The 5,861-nt window shown below is 34.2% G+C and overlaps 1 long non-coding RNA gene across 1 annotated transcript; it reads left to right on the top strand.

Annotated features, from left to right (window-relative positions):
- Positions 1–4,021: 4,021 nt before the first annotated feature.
- On the top strand, positions 4,022–5,217 carry LOC114741024 (uncharacterized). Its single transcript, XR_003739743.1, has 2 exons — positions 4,022–4,084; positions 4,682–5,217. It is a non-coding gene; the product is annotated as an uncharacterized LOC114741024 (long non-coding RNA).
- Positions 5,218–5,861: the final 644 nt, after the last annotated feature.

Raw genomic sequence — 5,861 nt, 5'->3', positions numbered from 1 at the left:
ATTATGAGAGAATTAAAGGGTGATTTAGGCTAATTAAGGGATTTTATTTGGAAAATTCCAAATAAATATTTTTAAGGGGAATAAAATTCCAAGAAAATTCCTATGAGATCCCAAGGAATTATAAGGAATCATGGAATTAAATGAAGACCCTCAAGTATCCAAGATTTTTCCAAATAATGATAAAAAGTGAAAAAATCCCTAAAGAGAAGGAAATTAATTTTCCTTTTTATTTAAATATTAGGAAATTAATTTTGAGACAAAGAGGGCAATTTGGAAAGATAATAATGAGGAGAATAAATTATGAGTCTGACAGAAAATAATTACAGAGGCTAAGCTACTATAATTATAGAAAAGAAATTAAACTCAGAGCCTAAAGTATACTGATAAAGCAAGATTGGTGTCTTGCAAATCCAAGGGATCCTATTGAGCCATGTGTCAAGCTCTTGAAGGAGAAGATTTGAATTAGCCAAGTGTCATTCCATAAATGGAGAGGATCTTGACTTTAGTAATTAATTTCATTTGGAATTATGTTAATTAGGAAAGAGGAATCAAGACTTAGTAGGGTAATGACACTTGGACTATCATTAAAGAAGGTGGTTGGGATATTTTGAAGCATTAATCAAGCTCTTCTCTCCCCATTTTCAGATGCTCATTTCGTCCAAGGGAGAAAATAAGAGAAAAAGAGAGAGTTTGAGAGAAAAACATGAAGAAGCAAGCACCTTTGATCATCCAAGCAAGGTTTCAAGGTTAGATCTTGGTCCTAGAAGTGTTCTTGCTTTGGTTTCTTTCTCTTTTATGGTTAAAAATCTGTCTCCTCCCTCTCTTAATGTGGAGTGAACTGATTAATAAAAAGGGGAAAGAAGTTTTGATCATAACACTTGCTAAGACACAACAACACAAGCTAGATCCTAGTGTTTGCAAGTGAGTTTAAGTTGTTTTAAAGCATTTTTCATGGTTGTTTTCTTGAGCTTCCATTTTGACCAAGTGAGGAACTAAACCCTAGGATGAGTTTTTCATTGTTTTAAGGCTTCCATGATGCTTAAAATGAGGAATGGTGTAGGGTAGACTAAAAGGAACAAGTGTTGGAAGCTTTAAAGCAAAGTTGTGATTTTTGGTTCATGATTCCTTGTGGTTCAGTCAAAGGGAAACTGAAGGAGGCCATTTTATTTTCCTAGATCTAAGCATATATTTGAAATCTACATGAAAAACCATGTAGGGTTGAGTCAAGGAGTGATTTTTAGGGTTAAATAGAACCAAGTTCAAAAATAGTGAGCAAAGGAGGGAACTTTATAGTTCAAAAATCATTTTGATGTACTGTCTTGCTTTTTCATGGTTGGATAATGATTATGGCTGCCTTTGTTGATGGATTATATGGTTAGGGTTTGATATTTGTCAAGGGAAAGAGGAGAAGGAAGAAAAGCTAAGACTTATGGAGCAAGGTAGTAAGTTAAACCTAGCTATTACCACTAACTAGCATTATTGATTATTGTATGGTTAATTGCTATTATTGTGGTTGAGCTTTCTTGATTGTTATGTGGCTGCTCTATGTAGTATCTTGCTTTGGCCTTTGCATGTTTGAGTTTTCCAAATGACGAGCATGTTAGTTCACCAATAGTAGTTAATATGGTCATGCATAATAATGATGCTTGCTTGGTGCTATAGTTGGTTAATTTGCTACTGGGATTTTCAAAAATCTCATCCCCCAAAAATAATGTAACATTTTAGGACCTGAATTCTTCAAGGGAAAGCTGCAGATTGAAGGCTAATTTGTGGGATTTAGCCACACAAATTCGTGACCTCATTTTGGTTATGTAAATATTAAACTAACAGTGCTGGAAGCACACTAACATTGACTGGTTCACATGACTTTTTGATTATGCTCCCGAATGTGTTTAATCATGAAATTTGGCATGATGGAAGATAACGCCCTGAGCTTCAATTTGATAGCTAATACGTTAAAAATTTCCCAGTATACGATTTATAATGAGTTTTCAAATTTAATGGTCAGAATCTGGGAATCAGGGTTTTTGGCAAATGGACAGTGTTGCTTTTCTCAAAAACCTGATGCGTTCTCATAAGGAATTGGATAATGAGATTATTTTTTCTTGAAATAGAACTTAAAGAGCTTTAAGTAGAATTTTGAATGACCCCAATTGGATTTTTGTAGAATAAGTTATGAATTTTTGAAGTTGGGCCAGAAAAACTGGATTTTTACCCGATGAACAGTAAAAATCCGAAAATTAGCGTTTTTATAGAAAAAAGTGAGCCCAAGACCATCCAATGTGGTCTAAAATGATTTTGGAAGGAACCTAAGTCAATATAATAGTAAGGTGTGACATTTTTGGTATCAGAGCAGAGGTTCTGGCATAAGATAGAACGCTTTGTGTAACATCCCGAATTTTGTAACCCTAATAGCCCTGAAAGTACGGGTCAAAAATGAAGTAGCCCGTAATGGAGAATTGATGTGAGAAGAATGTTAAGGATAATGAGAAAGTCCCAAAAATATCTGGCTGGTGTAAATTGGACACTGGTAGATAGGGGAAAATTATCTGATAAGATTGGATAATGGAAATTTCAATATTTCCAGAATGGCTGAAAAAAGGAAACTAAATAGCAAACAATGATACTTGAGGTCTAAAAGAATTATGAGAATTTTTCTGGAATTTTCCGGGACAGTCAAAAATACCGAATATTTGGACTGAAATAATTAGGGGTATTTTGGTAAAGATACCCAGAGACCTCAATAATTCTCGGGAAAATTATGGAAAATCCCTTGAGAATTATAGTAATTTCAAAAATTGGTTCCAGCCCAAATTGATGAGCAGAAGTACAATAATGGATTTTACGGTAGAATTCTTATCGGTAGAAAGCCCGATTTCTCAGGAATGGGATTTCTGAGCAACTGAGAGTTCAGAAAATTCTCAGGTAAATCATGGATCACCCTTGTAATAAGGAGAAAATTACGGGGATCTGATATATGATTTTTGAGACAGTGGATTTTATCGGGTTACCGATAAATTAAACGGACAATCATTCAGGAATAAGTGAATTGTCCGGAAGCCTGGGGTACGACAATATTTAATAAAACCCAAAAGTGATTTTTATGAAGAAAATGGATTTATGAAATAATTAGGGAAAAATTAGGTAAAAATAAAATGTTGACCAAGGGAGTTGACTTTTATTTTGTAACCTAATTATAAGTTAATCCCTAATTAATTTAATAAGGTTTGTGCCACAAGTGTTTTGGAGAATTTAAGTGGTCAAAAATAGATTATATTGACTTTAAGAAAAAAGTCAAAGAGGATTAAGAAAATTGGTCAAGGTAATTAAAGGAATTAACCTTGATTAATTAAGGCCAAACTATGTCATTATGTGATAAAATCATGTGACATGAATTATGCCTAATAATTATTACGAAAATTGGCATAAATATATGATTACTTAATGCCCAAGAAAAGATGATGAATTATGGTTCAATTATGGTTAAGGAAATAGTTATGATTTGGTTAGATTATAACCAAATAATTAAGTTAGATTTGGTTAGTTTGTAACCAAGGAAATTAAGCCTTTGTGTCTCTTTGTGTGTCAAGCAATTAAGTCAACAAAAAAGGCAAGAAAGAGAGGTGCATGGCGTCATTTTTAGTGGCTTGAAGAGCAAGATTGTCTTGAGAAAATATCAAGAGAAAGGAAAGGAAGGGAAGTATGAAATGTGTTTTCATTTGCCACCATGTAATAAAATCAACATGTGACCATATTAAGAGGCTATTGTAGCACTAAGATAAGAATGAGTTGTGGCTAAATTAGAACCATGAAAGATGACTTGTCTTGAGTGGAAACAAAGCTTGAAACGTGGCTTGATGTGAGCCAAGTTCAAGATCAAGACAAAATGAAAGGCTAGGATGTAATCTTGCACCAAGGACCTTTATGCAAATAACCAATAGTTCAACCCTAATTGTTGTCTATAAATAGACACCAAGGAGGAGCATTCACGGCACAAGAGAAAAGAGAAGAGAAACTATGAAAAAAATTTTCCAAGAGGGAGAAAGAAGAGAGAACCAAGAGGAAAAGCTAGGACAAAGTTCAAGTAAGTGTTCTCTTCTTCCCTAGTTCATTTGTTCTTAGTTTCTCTTCATCTTTGGGTGAATTTTGGATGGATAAAACCTAGGGAAGGTGCTGTCCAAAATTCCTAAAAATGATGAAAGTTAGTTCAAAAGGTTAAGGTTAAGATTAAAGCTTGTTTAAGGGCTTGAATCAAGAGAATTCAAAGAGCTTTTCATGAAAAAAATCCTTCCCTTTCACTTTGAGCTATGTCACGGCCCAAGTAGGGTTTACAAAGGAAAATGTTTTGATTTTAATTGATGCTTCCAATGAGTTTAGAGAATGGTGTTGTGTATAAATACACCAAGAAAGCAAAGTTGGAAGCTTGAATTTTTAAAAGGATTTTGGAACCCTAAGTCCCTACATGTCACGGCCTAGAGAAATTTTAAGGAGGGAATGGAATTTCATAAAACCAATTCCATATTTGGATTCTACATGAAAAATCATGTAGGATTAGCCCTTAAAAGTTTCAAGAATTAAGTTAAGAAAGTTAGGCCAAAATTCAAGATAAAAGGGTTTTGAGCTAGAGTTAAATTATGGGGTTTATGTAATGATCTAAGTGGCATTGTTGGTTGTTAAATAGGCTTTATACAACCTCAAAGAAGGGCCACGGTTTGGAAGAGGAAAAAGAGCCAAGTAAAGGTAGTTTTACATCCTATTTATAAGTGTTACATACATGTTCATTTTATGCTATGTATGCTTTATTTTATGCCATGATGCCTCCATGATTTTTATGTTATGATGTTGATACATGGAGATGATATGCTATGTCATGATATGATAATGTTATGTGTTTAAATTCCATGGCAAGTCACATGTTTATGTGTATGTTTGCACATAGCTAAATGACATGTTAAGTTGTAACCATAATTGTGATGTATTACTACTAAGATTCCCAAGAATCTTACCCCCCATATTTAACAAAACCCTAGGGCCTTCACTAGCCAAGAGCAAGGGCAAAGAGGTGGCCAAGAAGAAAAGGTAAAGTATCTTGAAGAAGTTGGAAATTCAAGAAGACATAGAAAAACCCTATTTGCAAAGTTATGTAATTAAAGTATGTTTTAGGGTTTATGTCTTCATGCATGGTAGAAAAACATGCTAGATGTTATTATGAAGTTATTTGCATGCTTATATGATGGTATGATAGCTCTAGGTCCAAAGAGAGACTTTATCCTTCCAAGGGGGATAAAAGTCAACTCTTTAAGGCTTAAACTTTGACCAAAGTCAAAGTCCACATACGAGTGAGTTAGGACCTAGGATTCGGTGAGCAGATAGCTTGTATTTTTATCTGCAATATGAGATTTGAATCACTGAAATCCGATAACCACACAAAACGTTATGCCCTTCCAAAGTTGGGCTAAAGTAAAGTGGAAAATGGAAAATTGACCAAATGAACAGTAACTTTTCAAAACGAAACTGGTATTGACTTTCAAGGAAATAAATTCCCAAAGTATTTTTCCTCAAAAGGTTATGGAATAAGCTTTCCGTAGAATTTGGAAGCACTCAGTTTTGAGTTCTGTAGCTCAAGATATGAATTTTTAAAGTTTGGTCACTTTTAAGCAAAAGTGAATAGTAACCCGAGAAAGGGTTAAAATTTTCTATGTTTTCCAAACTTTGTGACCATCCAAAATGCTTCCAAAGACTTCCGCTGAGCCTATTACGTATGTTAAAAGTAAGGTGTTACACTTTGCTTAAGTATCCCTTAGATGTTGGGAACTAACACCTATTTTCAGGAGTCAAGATGGGGATTACCATGGACTGGG

Source organism: Neltuma alba, unplaced genomic scaffold (assembly GCF_004799145.2).
Source record: "Neltuma alba isolate B1F8T4 unplaced genomic scaffold, ASM479914v2 tig00000596_pilon, whole genome shotgun sequence".
NCBI classification, from domain to species: Eukaryota; Viridiplantae; Streptophyta; class Magnoliopsida; order Fabales; family Fabaceae; genus Neltuma; species Neltuma alba.
This window is presented reverse-complemented; position numbering and strand designations above follow the sequence as displayed.